At 48.2% G+C, this 17,504-nt stretch overlaps 1 pseudogene; it reads left to right on the top strand.

Annotated features, from left to right (window-relative positions):
* The first annotated feature begins 300 nt into the window (after positions 1-300).
* Positions 301-15,630, top strand: LOC146176949 (uncharacterized; annotated as a pseudogene).
* The last annotated feature ends 1,874 nt before the right edge of the window (positions 15,631-17,504 follow it).

A 17,504-nucleotide genomic window follows, 5' to 3' on the forward strand; every position in this document is an offset into this window, starting at 1 on the left:
ATGCAAGAACACTTGAAAGAGAATGTGCAGCTACAGCAATCAGCTGCAGGTACAAAAGCTTTGTCAAGTTAGGCTTAGTATTGGTATATATCAAGTTGATTTGATATAATTTATTTGCAGGGTACCACTAAAGCCTCCCTACTGCCCACAGAGAAAACAGCGTCATTGGCCAGAGGGACAATGGTATCTCTGCCTGGACAACTAACAACTTCCTATCTTTGGGGGACAACAACGTATTTGCAGCACCAACAGAGCATGACACCCCCTCCTCTTCCATGAGCGAACTGGCCATTGGTCTAAATGCAGCCCCAGAGCCCCAAGCCATCCTGGAAAGAAGGCCCAGCTGCCGCAAACCTAGTGGAGCCTCTTGCAGCTGACATACGCCCAGCAGAGCAAGAGGTGCAAGTTCCACAAGTCAGTGACACACATAAAGCCGGTAGATTTAATCTGCTCAGAATTATGCCCTTGTTGCAGCTATCAGTTATATAATAAGCTCAAACTACCTGACCATTTAAGAGAAAGGTTACAGTGAGAACTGGAGCTTAGCTCTTGCTATATTTTCTTTCATATATAGCAGCCAAGGCTGCGGTACCCGTCATGCTCCTTGTCTGCTTTGTGATGTGGTGGGTCAAAAACAAAAATAGTAATGACTTGAAAATCAAAGTGCTTGTTGGTAGATATTGTAGTCAAGTGTTTTATTTTGTAAATAGAGTGATTTTACTTTTATGTTCTCTGAAACAGAGCGACTTAGCTTTCTGGTTTTCTCCACCTGCTCCTGTATCAGGTTTTTGCAGCTAGGCCGGCCGAAGTTCGCAGCTTGGCCAGCGAGTTTTGCCAACCTCTTCGTTCACCCCTCTTCATAAAATACAGTAGCTTGTCGTATTTTCAGGATAACAATATAAATTACAGCGGCAAGAGCACTAATATGCTGCACCACTTGCTGCGTTCGATGGCCCGTAAACCAAACACATCACCAATGTCGCGTAGCCTCCAGACAACGCTGCTCCAAATAATCAGCCCCACACTTAATTCTATCATCAAACAATTAATGATTAATTATGTGCAGCATGCAAAAAAATGTCAGTGAATGGCAAAAAAAAGCCCCTCTCATCACATCCATCACCAGCCTGCACTGTTTTCCCTTTGGGAAAGGTAAACAGCGCAACATTTTTAAAACTAGGCATTTTAGTTTAATGAAAAATGAGCAGTTCTTTAGAGCTTGCATCCTGACTTTGTACCTAGTGATTCTTTGAAACACTAGGGAGGGGGGGAGGAAATTATACAAGAAAAAAAAAAAACCTACACTGAGGCTGCAGTTAAAAACTCCATGATGCCATTTTATTCTCAAATGATTGACAAACATGTTTTCAATCAATGAATTAAACGTTAAGAACTGACCACATCTGAGAAAGTGCATAAAAATAGCATGTGGTATTGGTCCTACATGGTAACAACAAAACCAGTTAACAATTTTGTTATCAGGAAATATGATCACACGATCATGGGCACTGGAAAGTGAAGATTACTTTAGCTATGGGCACTGGAAAGTGAAGATTACTTTAGCTATCACACTCAGCTGTTTTGTGTGCCCCTTTCTTAGTGCCTTATTCTGGCAATTTGAAATGTAGTCACCTTGTTCTCAGTATTCAAAAAAAAGTCAGTAAGCAGCCACACAGCACTGCCATTGGCAGTGCCCATTGATGTAAGCATATCTGAAGCTGCTGCCTCTCACACAAAGGAGCACTGGGTTGCTGGAAACTGTATGATCATCAAATGTTACTGTGCTTCTGATTGTATTAGTATTTAGCATGATTACATTGCTTTTTACCCTACAGTCTCAGTGGGAGTGTATAAACAGTCATTTCTCCAAGGTTTATGTGCTTGCAAAAGATTAAAACAAACAAGAATTTCCATTTAATGTACAAACAAACAATCACAGTGCCTTAGCTGTAGTTAAGCCTAGGAGATTGCGAAAGCAAGAGAGGCGAAGTGTCTCCAATGGAAAACGACACCACCTGGATGCGCGCGCCCTCGCGCCCTCGAAGGGTGGAGACAACTTCGCCATACTTTGGCCCACCCTTCTCATAGCACTTCAGGAGTGTTCCTGTTATCTGCAATCCCAACCTTGAATGTGCGCCAAGGAACGCCACACACACGACAGGAGCGATAGCGTACCATCCAAACGCACACTTGTCGGATAAAGTGACAGATACGGCGCCCTTCCTCCAGAAGTCTCAACTTGTCTAGCGTTCCTGCCATCTGCAATCCCAAACTTGAATGCACGCCAAGGAACGCCACGCGACAGCCGCCGCAAAAGCGGGACAAAGGAATTAAGTTCGAGCCGGCGCTTTGACAACCGGAGACTCGCAGGAAGAGGGGGGAGGGGGGCGGCGTGTACACCCAGCGACACTTGCGTGGGCTCAAATATGAAGGCGCAGAGGCGGCACTGACCCTTTCAAAGAATGTCCCCACCCCCCGGAGCGGCGGAGGGGAGGCACCCTACCACCTGCTAGACCACAGTGCACCTAGTGGGAGAAGCGCAAAACGCCCAGCGTGGCTATAAGAGACGCTACGCTGACGAGCCGACTTGGTAGCCCAGCTCTCGCGCTGGTATGACGTCGGTAGTCACGTGGTGTAAAGTGTAACTACCAGACCACGCTACGCTGAAGGCTCGAAACCTGGCGTAGCATTGCTTTCGAAATAAAACTTCGTGTGGTTGTTTGCACTGAACGTGCGCTGTACATGATGCTGTAGAAGATGTGGTGCATTGGGCATTTAAAGCTCTGCATGACCAGTCACAAATGAAGTGAAAAAAAAAAAACATGATAAAATGCCTATTGAACTGAGTAAACTCACAAGTAGGGGAGCTTTAAATTTATGTTAGAGAAAAAGTGCATTAGACATGTTCCATTCTAAAACTGGGTGGCATGTAATCTGTTATGCAGATGCTAATTAAGGTGATTTTTGTTGCAAAAGCAACACTCTGACAGCCAAAGCAGGAGCTCGGGTGGCCACAGCTGCATAATAGGTTTGTGGGGTTTAACATCCCAAATCGACTTAGGCTATGAGAGACACCATAGTGGAGCATTCCGGAACCTGCCATGACATTTCAATTCACGCTACCCCTATGCCACGGGCAGGAGCTGCCAACTCGGGTCGCTGATATCGGGTCGCTCATATGGGAGGGTGATATCAGAATCAGCCTGCCAGAACAGTTTGCATTCTCGTTACCCCTACGACATGCATGCATGCATGTCCATACCACTTTGTTAATGCGTGACTTTATATGTGGGCTGGTAGCTTATACCCCGGTCAGACGAGCAAGTTTAGTGTCACTTTCAACGAGTGCACTCGCCTTTAGTGTCATTCGTATCGTGTCACACGATGAACTTTAATGACACTCGCTGCCGAACACACTCAGCGCAAAGTGAGTTTGGGGAACTCACTACACTTTGTCCGGCAGGCGAGTGTGTAGTCTCGACAGCAGAACACTTCATATTACTCACACATTTTTTGAGAATTACAATGTTTTGAAATATTTATCGTAATTTTATGAGCGTTTCTATCAATAGGCAAGGGATTTAAGCTGTCACCAACTAAAAACAATGCGTACACTTGAACAGCTACCCTCGCTCTAAGTGCTTGCGCTAAGACGAAGGCGTTCGTCTGCTGCTGCACCTCGATGGTATGCGGTATCTCAAGCTGCATCAACGAAGTTGGAGTTATTTGTAACCCAATCTCTAGAACGTCGTCACTTAACAGGCAGCATTTCGCTCAAGCGCCGGCCGAAGACAGCACCGCTTTTGCTCCCGCAAGCTGCCAGTGCCACCAGCTCCAAGCTAGCACCTTTACGGCGCATCCGGCCCCGCTGTCACCGGCGTCAGAAAAGTGTGCGAGCATTAGTTTTTCCCGTAAATAATAATCCCTGGAGTAAAGGAATGTCAGAAATTAATCCTTGTTGGGGATCGTTGACCCGTACCGAGTCGCTAGCAGGAGTAATAGCTGCGATACAAGCAAACTTCTGCTCACTACTTCAGAGCCATCGTCGCCGGCGGCGCGGCGCAGCTCACCCTTGTAGTACACGTATACGCTAGCTACGCTCCTAAGGAGTCGTCGATTTGAATTGCACGTTTCTCTCATTATTCTCATTTCTCTCAAGGCAGTGCCACAAGTGAGCCATATATCCGATTAGGCTGGCCATACGAAAACGCCGCCCAGCTGATACTTCGATGCGAAACAAACTATAGGCCTAGCGACGACCACGGAGAAGCGCACGGCCAAGCGCTACCTGCCCCGCGCGCTCTGCCGTTCACGGGCGCTTACGGGCGGCATAGAGCGGAAAGCTAGTAGCATCCGGTGCTGTGAACGCTGCGAACTTCTCGCCTACTTTCGTGATGCTGCGGAAACTGGACATTTTTCGACACTGAGTTACAACTACACGCCAAGCAAACGCTGTGAAGACGAGACGATGCTGCCGTGCGTGGGTGCTGCGCAGCTGGACATTTTAGGCTGCATAGAAGCGCCGTCGGAGATGATTTCGTGTGAAAAATGCACGCTGCTCTGAATCATACAACTCGTGCACTTTTCGCGCTCGAACACCGGTGACTCCGTTCCATGCATAGTCGCTACCGGTTAACGATGCAAATCAAAGTCGCAAAGCTACGTTCACGATAACCGCAGTAACGTTGAACCGCAGTTAGTAGCGCAACTATATATAATAAACGAGGTCGGTTTTGCTTGTAAACAGCAGTAATCATGCATGTTAGCGAAAAGCGCGTGCGACATCGCGATACTTTTTTTTTTTTTTTTGTGTGAAAACCATGTACTGAAATGCACAAATAAACTGACTATTAGCTTAAGGTAATTGTGCTTGCAATAAAATTGAATTTTAAGGTATTTTTGTGAAAACTAATTTCCACATAGGGCTGCAGCATCCGCATCGGCACTGCCGTCATTTCAAAATGACACTTGATTTTGCCGTGTGACAGTGAGCACCGAAAGTGTCACTCTTCCTATGTAAGTGCACTTCGTGAAAGTGTCACTAAACTTGCCCGTGTGACTGGGGTATTACATTCTCACTTCATGCCCTTAAAGGATGAGCTTAAGTGTCCCCAATAATGTAGCACCTTACACTGACAGGCCGTGATAGGGGAATAATGTAGCAGGCAACAGAAGCTTCCGCCGTTGCTTTCAGAATTCAATTCGGGTTAACCAGAGCTAAGCTACAACTAATATCTGTTATTTTTGGAATGTTGTTCTAAGGTGACTTTCTGTACTGCGGGCTTCCTAGCAATACATTTAGGCAGAAAAATAGACATTTGTGCAAGGTTGTAACCGTTGTCGGTAAAAGTTTGGATGAATCGAACCAAGAGCATCTGTCCATCACTTAATGTTCAAATCTCTTTTAGGCGGACTTGACATGCGGGGTCGCCATCCCAAAAGAGAAGTGGATCTACCTGCAAAAGCAGCTGAAGGACTCCCTCTTTGTGCGGGAGACGGCCAAAGCTCTATGGAATATGAAGGATCTGTTTAATAGAAGCATAACAGGCAAACGATGCCACCGTTTCCTGAAAAACAAGGGGGTTCCTACGATGTCAGAGAGACGAGCTCTCACACTAGCTCTCCGAAGTAAGGTTTGTCGGGCCTTCGGTCCTCGGCCGCGGCAATACAGTCATGCACTTAGAACTCGTGCCAAATGCAGGCGCGGCAGCACATGCGCGTGAGAGCGAATCCGCGCAACAGGGGGGGAGGGCTTTTTTTGCTTCGTCCGGCGTGGACAACGTTTGGCGGGGCGTACCTGGACGGAGTGCTCTTTCGTCGTGTCGTGTTTGGACGGGGATTCCGAATGTTCGGCGTGAGTGCCTGATTGTGCTGTTGTTCCTTTCAATTTTTCTGTTCCATGAAGATTGTCACCTTCACACTGTCGCGGTTTTCCTTGTTTCTGTTTATCGCAAAAGTAGCGACTTCGTTATTCTCCTCGTGTTTGCCCAAAGTAAAAGCGGTTCGCCAAATTTGGTCTGTGGTTGTCCGTTGTACGGATTATTGCGCCTCGCGGACCCTCCCCCTTTCCGGGGCGAAGGCAGTGGCCTTCATCTGGCGCCCAACTGGTGATTTTTTCTTTTTCTTTTCTCACTGCTTTGCCGTTGTGCTTGCTTTTGCTTTTTTTTTTCATTTTTTCGAGACGCCTCCGTACTTCGCGACTACCAGCACCGGGAACCCCCCCCCAGAGCCGGTCGTGGACATTTCTACAGCGCTCCTTTCGACGTCGGACGGTACGGCATTTGCGTCAAAAAAAGCTCTCGACAACGTAAGCTACGCAAATTTTCCTGTCCATCAGCCCTCGCCACACCCATCGAGTGTTTAATTGCCGGCAATATTTTGCGGGTGTTTTGTTTGCCCATTTTCTATGCCAGACATGCATTGCCGCTAATTCGATGCACTTGCGTTCCGGAAAGGTTACGCGAACCACTACTGCGATGTCCGACGACGACAAAGCTACCTCCCCACCGGATATGTTCGGCATCGTCACCCAGTTAGCCGCAATACTGGAACGTCAATTGCAGGTGACACTGGCAGATAGCTTCCGCTTGCAGCTCGCATTGCCAACTTATGACGACCACACTGATAAAAAATCGGTGGCAGACTTTCTTCAAGAGATGGCTGATTACCGCAACGCGCAAGCCTTATCTGATGACATACTCCTTCAGCGCGTTCTGCCAGTGGCCCTAACGGGCTCCGCCGCCCATTGGCGGCATCGCCAGTCATTTCAAAGTTGGTCTCACTTCGAGCAGCTCCTCCGAGCAGAGTTCCTCCCCCCAGACTATGTGGTCCGTATGAAAGACGAACTTCACGCTCGCACTCAAGCAGGGGACGGAAGCCTCCAGAAATACATACGGTCATTTCAGGAGTTTTATGAGTGCGCAGAACACCTGGCACCCGAATCGGAAAGAGTGACTCGGGCGATCCGCCAGTCCCACCCGCACTTCCAGGCCTACCTAAGGGGCCGCACCTTCCTTTCTCTTGACGACCCGGCAAAAGCTGCATCGGATATTCAGGCGGCAATGTTGGCAGAAATTTCTTATCAACCCCCACCCCCTCGCAGAGGAGGCTAACATCGGCTGGTGCCGGCTTTGCAACACTTGTGTAGTGTCGCAGGCTGCACACGTCGCCAGCACCGGCCACCAGTAGCTGCAGCGGCCCCACGATATTCTGCAACGGGCACGGGAGCCTGGGGCACCCAACAACGCCCAGCGTCGCATGCTGGCGGACTTTGCTGTCACCGCTCTCCGTCGTCAAGACCGCTGTGCACCACCGGCCGCAGACCAGGAAGATTTGCTGGACTTGGACTCTTAATCCCCTCCCCCCCGAGTGCTCATCTTTTTTTTTTGTTTGTGGCTGTACTGTATTTCTCGCACCCTTTTTTTTCTTTTTTTTTTTTGTTTGCCGCAACACCGGTGTGTCGAGTCTTGTGAGGGGGGGAGTGTCGGGCCTTCGGTCCTCGGCCGCGGCAACACAGTCATGCACTTAAAATTCGTGCCAAATGCAGGCGTGGCAGCACATGCGCGTGAGAGCGAATCCGTGCGTTGGAAGCCGGGATAGTGGCTTCCCGATAAGAAGGCCGCGCGACGGGGGGGGGGGGGGGGGGGGGGGGGAGGGGAGGGGGGGAGGGCTTTTTTTGCTTCGTCCGGCATGGACAACGTTTGGCGGGGCGTACCTGGACGGAGTGTTCTTTCGTCGTGTCGTGTTTGGACGGGGATTCCGGACGTTTGGCGTGAGTGCCTGATTGTGCTGTTGTTCCTTTCAATTTTTCTGTTCCGTGAAGATTGTTACCTTCACACTGTCGGGGTTTTCCTTGCTTCTGTTTATCGCAAAAGTAGCGACTTCGTTATTCTCCTTGTGTTTGCCCAAAGTAAAAGCGGTTCGCCAAATTTGGTCTGTGGTTGTCCGTTGTACGGATTATTGCGCCTCGCGGACCCTCCCCTTTCCGGGGCGAAGGCAGTGGCCTTCAGGTTTTTGTAATATAAATTTCTTCTGCATGCTGCTCTTTTTTCTTCACTGAAAACCAGTCATCAGTATCTGTGCTGCATCTTTAGGGTGCACATTCTACATAAGATGCAGTTCGTCCTTTGCAATTCAATAAACATACAGTAAACCTCATACATAGATAACTTCCTCTACTTAAGCAGTTATTGCAGTGACCTTTAAAAGTGTATGTGATGCAGCATATCATTTAGAGCATTTGTTATTTCATATGCTGCAGTTGAAAATAGTTATGAAACAGGAAGTTCAATTGTTGGAACTTTTCCATCAAATAATGATCATTTTGCGTATTTATTGCTTTCAACTGCTTTTGAAATGCACATCCAGTGGCACCACAGCAGCAAGTCGAGAGAGGAGCGCCTGCGTACGGTGAACAGATCACTGGCTGACATGTTGAAAGTAATGAAGACATAGTACTGATATTTATAAAGATTTGAAAGTACTTTGTATAGCAGCTGTATGCTTCAATGGCACTGACTGGCAGTGCATGAACTGGTTTTACTCCGAAACAGACATATTTGAATCTTACTGCATGCTTTCAAATCAGCACATGTTAAGCTCTGCATAGTTCTAAAAGTGCTGCTTCATACATACTCTTGCTGGCTGAAAGCAATCAATATAACCAACCTGCGGAATCTGGCCATATGGTTAGTTTTGCAGAGTCTGCACAAATAAAATTTATGGAGTCTGCAGCATGCAGATGTGCGGAGTCCGTAGAGTTCATTCTGCGGAGTCTGTGCCTTTTGAATATTCATAACCTGCAGAGTCCATAGCACTCATTCTGCGCAGTCCATAGCTTGTGGATATCAATAACTTGCGAAGTCCGGAATTCTGCAAAAATGAATCCGTACACTCCATAATCCGGACCTCTTCAGCACGGCTATCTGGTTGTACTTATAGTCTTCACTTCAAAAGCATCAAGAAACCTCTCGCATGCACTTCTATCAATGGTTGTGTATTGTGCTTTGTTGTGTATGGTAATTTCTGTTGGCTTACTCATGCATATCAACCATTCTGTTTTCAGCATCAGAAGAATGTACTCATGAAGCATATGCTCAAAGCTGGCCAGGAGGAGCAAAGCCTGGCTGCTGAACCTGAGGACTTCTGCGAGTGTGACACCACTCCACACATCATGGTAGTGGTTGAATGCGGCTGGACACACTGAAGTCACATTCACAGGTATTAAACAAATTCTGGAGTTGCAGTAATAATTGCAGAACGCACGCAGAAGCTTTTTTACCTGGGTGTGAGGAACAAACTGTGAAGTACCTGGAGTACTACACAAGAGAACAGAAAGAGGTCAAAGAGCACATCTGCTACAAAAATTGGAGTGCAAGCTCTGGTACATTGGAGGCTACTATTGTGGATGGTTTCAAAATGAGTCGAAATATGCATGGCCTGGAATACCATACCTTTATAGGGGATGGTGATTCATCTGTCCACAATCAAATCAGCACGAAGATAGACTACAGTCGTTTCATCAAGAAGAGTGAGTGTGCCAATCGTGCAGTCAAATGTTATACCACTCACCTCCATGGTGTGTGGTGAAAGAGTGCAAAGGGAGTGCCAGCATCCTAAGAGGGCCTAGAATAAAGCACATAAAAAATGGTGCTCGCAAAGCAATCAGCCACTATGCTCACACCCTGCAAGGGTTTCAAGGCTCCTCAGTGGACAGGCAAGAGCTGATAAAGCAAAGCACACAAGATCTGACTGCTGACCTCTTGAATGGGCCAAGTCATATTTTGGCGGCCATGAGAAATGCAAAAAAGTACTTTTGTGATGGAACAAAGGGTGAAAATGCCTGAGAGGCCATTCCTCAAATGCTGGAAGTCAGGATAATGACTGCAGCCAATATTATTGCTGATAAGGCTGCCTGCCTCGTGGCAGGTGATACAAGCAACCTTGCGGAGAACTACATGTTTCTCGCTGCCAAGTTTTCATGTGGCAAACAGATCAACAGGTGCCAAAAAGGCTCTTATGAGCATCGGTGCCAAGGTGCTGGACTAAGATTTTGGCTTGGGCCTCAGTGGCATGTTATAGCTGCTAAGGCCGCAACTAAAGTCCAGCACATGTCCCGAAAAAAGTATGCAGAAAGAAAAAAGTGACGAAAGAGTGCAAAAAGGGTTGCACAGGAAACGGCTATGGGCCTAACTATGAGCAGCCAGATATGCCACCTGAATAGTTCTCTGAAAAGGCCAGAGATATGCTTCAGAGCTTGCAGACTGACTACAATGTGAGGAAATAGAAGAGGCAAGCGGGGCCATGCTGACAATCCAGCATGGCATACTGAGCAACAGCATCTCCTTACAGCATCATACTTCCATGCTGTTTGTAAAAGGAAGGACTCTACACCATGTGATGCACTTGTCAAGGGCCTCGTGCACAGACAGAGCTTCACACCTGCAGCTCTGGAACATGGCAAACACCACGAAAAAGAAGCCTTATGCTTGTACAAGGTAGAAATGCAAACTGAGGTGCAATGCGGACTTTTTGTCGACCTTGATCATGGTTTTCTGGCCACTTCACCAGATGGTCTCGTTGGCAGTGATGCCATTGTGGAGGTAAAACATCCAGAGACAAACGAAAAGATCAGGACCCACTTAAGGCTGCTCGCAAGATCTGTGGGAAAACCGAAACCACTAATCCTCGTCTTTCGCCATCTCACCAATATTTTTATCAAATTCAGGGTCAGCTTCACATTACAAGACGGTTATTATGTGATTTTGTTGTGCACACTACAAAAGGAATCCATGTGCAGCGGCTGCAGCGAGATGATGTTCTGGAGGAAGTTCTGATTCGATTCTACAGAGACTGCATTCTTCCAGAAATCACTGCCCCGCAAGCTACTCGCTCCATGGAAATTTGCCAGCCAGACGGAATAGGCTTGCCATTGAGAAAAGGCAGGTCAAAAAGACACTTCTAAAAGAAAGAAGGCAGTGCCTGCACAGGAGTTAACCTTGCTATTCAGAGGAGGAAAACTGTCAATGCAGAAAACAAGGAATTCACTGTGTGATAATGAGTAGTTGGTTCAACCAGTGAGAACTGTGTAAACACTACAATGACTGTCAAAATGCTCCTCCTCATGACATGCGCTGCGTAACATTGAGTAGTTAGTTCAAACAGTGAGAACTGTGTAACCACTACAATGACTATCAAAATGCTCCTCCTCATGACATGCCCTGCGTAACATTGAGTAGTTAGTTCAACCAGTAAGAACTGTGCAACTACTATAGTGACTGTCAAAATGCTCCTCCTCGAGGCATACCCATGCGTAACATTGAGTAGTTGGTTTAACCAGTGACAACTGTGTAACCACTACATTGACTGTGAAAATGCTCATGGCATGCTCTGCATGACAATGAGCAGTTGGCTCAACTAGCGAGTACTGTGTAACCACCAAAATGCTCCTCCACATGACATGCCCTCTGTAACATTAAGCAGTTCGTTCAACCAGCCAGAACTGTGTAATGTTGCGTCCAGACGGCGGCTTCAACGGGACATCTGGCCAAGTGCCTTTCCAAGAGGCCACAGTGAACGACTTTCTGTGCCAAGCATTTTCATTCCGTCCTTGTTTGAACGTGTATCGGGAATTTATGACTGTCTGCGCCTTCTCCGCCCAAAAAGAGAAACACACAGAGCAGTTGGCACCGATCTCACAAGAACTGCGTTTACGCTGTGCTGTCTAACTGCTCTGTTTTCGTCACTTTGCGCCGCGGCCGAGACGCGAATCCGGGGCCATTTGCCGTGAAGCGGAACGGACAGAGCCAGCGGCGCAGCCCTTTCCAATGGTTTCGGATACCACCTCCGAGGAGCGGCAGCTTCCGCCGCGGTCATAAATTTTAACCCGTGCCAAGCTGCCCTTTGACTCTGGGCGTTCCTCTGGACTCTCTCCCGCAGTTACGTCATGCGATGTGCGTGCCTAGGGACTCTGTGTGGGGACGTGGGGAACTTTTTCGCTAGATATACAGAGCTCCATCTTATGCGAGCTCTCTCTCACTGTGAGCCTGGAACATGTAACCTCTTGTATAAAGTCTCTTCCTCTTCTCCTCTCAACTGAGCCTCTCGCTTCTTCAAGCACGGCACCAACACCGGAGGAGCCGATGGCATCAGTTATCCTGGTGTGGTGAGTGCCGCGTGTTTGTCTCTAGATTCGCCAGATTGTCTAGCGCAGGGAGTCGTTAGTCGAGTTTGGTGCAATTTAATTATTGCAGAAAATTTTGTTGCCACAGGCCAAAAATTGGGTGGTTTGAGCACAAAATTTAGCAGGGAGCAAACGACGCAGAGTGCGAAGTCAGGATGGACAAGCTTAAAGTTCAAGACCTTCTTGAAATCTGCCAGGAGTTAGGCATATCAGTTGGCCCAACAAAGCGCAAAAAGCCAATTCTAGAGCTAATGCGGGCAGAGGAGGTGACTGAGGAAGAAGCCAACGAGGCTTGGAAGACAGTTCTAGAGAGGAAAAAACTAGAAGAGAAGGAGCGGCTTGTAGAGCTTGAGAAGAAGGAACGCGAAGAACGCCTTCTAGAGCTCGAGCGTAAAGCGCAGAGAGAGGAGCTGGAGAAAAAAAAGGAAGCAGAACAAAGAGAGCATGAATTACAGCTGAAGAAACTCGAGATAGAGGCACTTCGTATTTCCACGGGGCACTCTGTTTCTTCAGGTGGTCAGTCCAAAATGAAGGACCTTCTGCAGCCGTTTAGGGTGGGCGAGGACATAGCACTTTTTCTCGTTAACTTTGAATGCACGTGCGGAAAGGTCGGCTTCTAAAGGGATGAATGGCCACAAAAGCAGTTGACTGTACTTCCATGCGAGGCTTCCGTGGTAGTCACACGCCTTAGCAACGACGAGGCTAAAGACTACGATAATGTTAAAGCGGCGCTGTTGCGGAAATACCGTCTGTCGACTGAGGCCTTTCGGCAGCGTTTTTAGAAACGCGAGGAAAGGTACAGAATCTCATCGGGAGTTTGCTTATGAGATCAGAGCTAATATGACAGAATGGCTAAAGAACGCAGGCGCATATGAAGATCACGACAAAGTGGTCGAGTGCATTGGCCTAGAGTAATTCTATCAAGGAATCTCGGAGGAAGTTAGATTCTGGGTGCAGGATAGAATGACTGAACTAAGTTTGGATAAAGCATCCGAACTGGCTGAAGAACACAACATTCGCCGAAATGTACGCCCGAAATTGGCAAAACAGAAAAAAAACGACAGAACGGACTTTGTTCCTCGCAGGCTCGAAGGAAGGAGAGTTCCTCCTCCGAAAAACCTTGAAAAAGCTCCTCCACAGGCACTGGGGAGCGGAACGGAGGGCAGGCAAAATCGCCGAAACCAGCGGAAAGGTCAAAGTCACCTGGTGACAACGCAAGAGCATTCGAGGCGCGCAGGCCAGTTATATGTTATAACTGCAAGGAACGGGCCACTTGGCTAGAAGCTGCAAAAAGAAAGTCGCTTTTGCAAGCATTGCAGATTCTGATGAGAATATGAGGCTTTTACAGCCGTACATGCAGGAGCTGCTTGTTAATGGTAAGAAATGCAGAATGTTGAAAGATTCTGCGGCCACCATGGATGTGGCGCATCCACGTTGTGTTTCTCCGGAACATTTTACCGGAGAATGCGCATGGATCCGGCAGGTAGTAGAAGAGCAGAGTGTCTGCCTGCCACTGACTAAGGTGGTCATAGAAGGCCCGTTCGGGAAAGTATGCACAGAGGCGGCGATTTCTCCCAACCTACCTGATCATTTCCCCTATCTGTTCTCAAATAAATCTGAGCAGATACTGAAAGTCAGTCTTCTCTAATAGCATAGCTTGCATGGCGTTAACCCGTTCGAGGGCTCGTGAACTCTCCGGAAAGCTCGGAAGCACACCGCCAAAAGAAGCGCCAGTAAACGCGACAGCTGAGCCCGACGCTGTTCCGCCGGTTGTTCAGCCCCGCGCTCCAGACGATGAGAGTCAAGGGGAACGCACTGAAAGCACAGAGCCGCCTGCTGAGGAAAACCCGGGTGCAGGCTCAGTATTGTCACCTGCGTCCGACAGCTGGAAGCAGCTCGCTCTGCTCAACAAGGTAACACTTGTTGCCGAGAAGAAAGATGTTTCATTGAGCGCCCTGCTAGAGAGTGTCAAACAAGGCGCCCCCAGAAAGAACATGTCGTTCTATGAAGAAGATGATCTAATGTACCGCCGATACTCTGACAGTAGAGGTAGAGTATACGACCAATTGTTGGTCCCGCGGAAGTATCGCAAGCAGATTCTAGACCTGGCACATAGCAACGCTTGGGCCGGCCACTTGGGCATACGAAAAACTAAAGCAAGGTTAGTACAAGAGTACTACTGGCCCGGGTGCTGGAAAAAGGTAGAGGACTATGTTCGCTCTTGTGACACATGCCAAAGAATTGGGAAGTCCACTGACAAGTGGAAGGCACCGATGAAATTGGTTCCAAAAATTACTGAGCCATTCCGGCGGCTAGTTATTGACATCGTTGGACCGCTACCAATGTCGGAATCAGGTTGCCGCTACGTCTTAACCGCGCTGTGCGTAGCCACTAAATTTCCAGAAGCGATCCCCTTGAAAGAGCTAACTTCGGCATGTGTCGTGGATGCTTTGCTGGCTATTTTCTCGCGGATCGGATTCCCAGCAGAGATCCAAAGTGACAACGGAAGCGTGTTTACTAGTCTCCTGACGACGTTCTTTGAGCGATGTGGAATCAAGGTCGTGCATAGCTCGGTTCACCATCCGCAGTCGAATCCGGTTGAGTGAATGCACTCCGTTTTGAAGCGAATTTTAAGGGCTCTTTGTTTTGAAGAAAAGCATGATTGGGAAAGTTGCATTCCTGCGGCTATGTTTGCCCTCAGATCGGCTCCTCACGAGAGCACAGGTTTCAGTCCGGCAGAGCTTGTGTACGGGCGTAACCTGAGGGGTCTGCTACGATTGTTGCGGGAATCGTGGGAGGGTCAAGGCGAGAATCCTGACGTAGTCTCTTACGTGTTGCAATTGCTGGAACGCCTAGGAAAGACCCGAGAGATAGTGGAAAGCAATATGAAAGCGGCGCAGACGCTTGCCAAGGCACGCTATGATAGGACGGCTCGCAGGCGAAATTTCAAAGAGGGTGATGAAGTCATGTTGCTATGCCCTTCGAAAAAGACAAAGCTCTATGTTCAATGGGAAGGGCCAGCCAAAGTGGTGTCCAAGCTTTCTGACACCAATTATGATGTGAAGCTTGGAAGAAAACACTCTAGAGTGTACCACAGTAACCTCATGAAGCCTTACATTCAGCGAGAGGCGGTGGTGAATCTGGCACTTGACCTCCCTGAGGAGGAAACCCCTGAGATTCCGCCTGTCATGACAGGAACCACTGCGGCAGACAGTGTCCTGCTGGCCAAGATCGAGGCAGAGCCCGGTTTAAGCCAAAGTCAAAAGAGCGACTTAGAACAAGTAGTCCAGGATTTCTCACTGGTCTTCTCAGACAGACCAGGCAAAACAAACTTGGTAGAACATGATATCGAGCTGACAGATGATAAGCCGATTCGATGCAAGGGGTACCAGATTTCTCCCAAGCAGAGGGAAATTATGGAGCTGAAATTCGCCGGATGTGTGAATTAGGGGTGATAATTCCAACCGAAAGCGATTTCACGTCACCATTGATTTTAGTTGAAGTCCCTGGCAAAGATCCAAAACCTTGCATAGATTACCGGCGTTTAAACTCGATAATAGTCGATCAGACGTACCCTATACCGAACATCGAAGAAAGGGTTGAGATAGTATCCCAGGCTAAGTATATTTCAACCTTAGACCTTGTTCGCAGATACTGGCAAGTTCCGCTTACTGAGCGTGCCAGTCGCTACGCGGCTTTATTTCCCCGTTAGGAACATTTCGACCAGTGATGCTCAGCTTTGGGCTGAAGAATGCCCCTTACTGTTTTTCTCGCCTAATGGACAGGGTTTTACACGGACTGGAGAAGTTCGCTCTTCCTTACGTAGATGATGTAACGATCTTTTCAAACACGTGGGAGGATCATATAGATCACCTGCGTAAGGTAATGGAGAGGTTGATGGCGGTAGGGCTCACGGTAAGAGCTGAGAAATGTCACTTGGGCTGCGCGGAAGTCACCTACCTGGGGCATAGCGTTGGAAAGGGTAGACGCCGACCATCTGAACTGAAAATAGCTGCCGTGGCTGACTATCGTCGCCCGAAGACTAAGACAGAAATGAGGGCTTTTCTAGGGCTTACTGGTTATTACCAGCATTACGTCAGGCAATATTCAGAGATTGCAAGTACCTTGACAGATTGCCTGCGAAAAACAGAGCCCGTGATCATTCAGTGGGACACCAAAAAAGAGGCCGCGTTCGTAAGTTTGAAAAGGGTGTTGAGTCAGACCTGTTCTCACAGTGCCCAATTTTTCGAAGCCTTGTGTCATTCAGTGCAATGCCAGTGACCGAGGTTTGGGAACCGTGCTTTGTCAGACCGACTCGAATGGGCAAGAGCGACCCATTCTGTACATTAGTCGCAAATTGAGCACTAGAGAAGAAGCGTACAGCACATCAGAAAAGGAGTGTGCATGCCTCATTTGGGCTGTACAGAAGCTCGCTTGCTACGTTGCCGGGTCAAAGTTTACTAGAGACTGACCACTTCCCCTTAATGTGGCTGCAAAGCATGTCCTCAAAGAACGGCCGCTTACTTAGGTGGAGTTTAGCTCTTCAGCAGCACAACTTCGAAGTGCGATACAAGAAAGGAAAGCTGCATACCAACGCTGACGGTCTCAGTCAAGCATTCTGAAATCAATTCAACCCCTTTCCTACCTCGTTACGCATCTGTGTAACAGAATGCATTGTATTCATAGACATTTATGATTTCAGAATGGCATGTACCGCATGCAGTCAAATAAGCGCGCTAGGGAATGTGTGCAGGTTGTCAAAAGGTGTGCGAAACCTCGGGGGGCTCGAAGTCAACTTAAATCGAAACAGCTAGATATGGAAGGGAATAATGCAACGCTCCTAGTACAATGAGCTGTCCCCTTCGCCTGTCTGATATGCTCTTGCATTTTAGACACTCATTTAGTCGAATTGCATAATCAGATGGCGTCGTGGTGTAAAGGCGGCCCTTGCGGGAGGTCTTCTTTGGGCTTTTACACTTGTCGGGCACTCTGGTTCGTTTTTTTATATAGCATATTAGCAGAAACAATTGTTTTCTTGAAGATCTGGCGTTTCGAGTGGCTTTCACGGGGGTGCTTACTGTGCTGGGTTTGTTTGGCAAAGGCAGTCTTGCTGAGTGCGCCAAGCGTACTCAAGTTCCAAGCGACGGGTGCTGCTGAGTGCTGAGAGGAGGACACCATGCAGCAGAGAGAACCAGAGATTCGGAGAAAAGCGGAGCCGACCACTCGTTCGAGCCTTCGAGTCAACGCATCAAGTCAGCCGAGCAGTGCCAAACTGCGCGACCTCCTGATGTAGTGTCTGGCGGCAGCTTCAACGGGACATCTG

The sequence above is a fragment of the Amblyomma maculatum genome, chromosome 10 (genome assembly GCF_055883805.1).
Source record: "Amblyomma maculatum isolate TAMU_Amacu chromosome 10, ASM5588380v1, whole genome shotgun sequence".
Lineage (NCBI taxonomy): Eukaryota > Metazoa > Arthropoda > Arachnida > Ixodida > Ixodidae > Amblyomma > Amblyomma maculatum.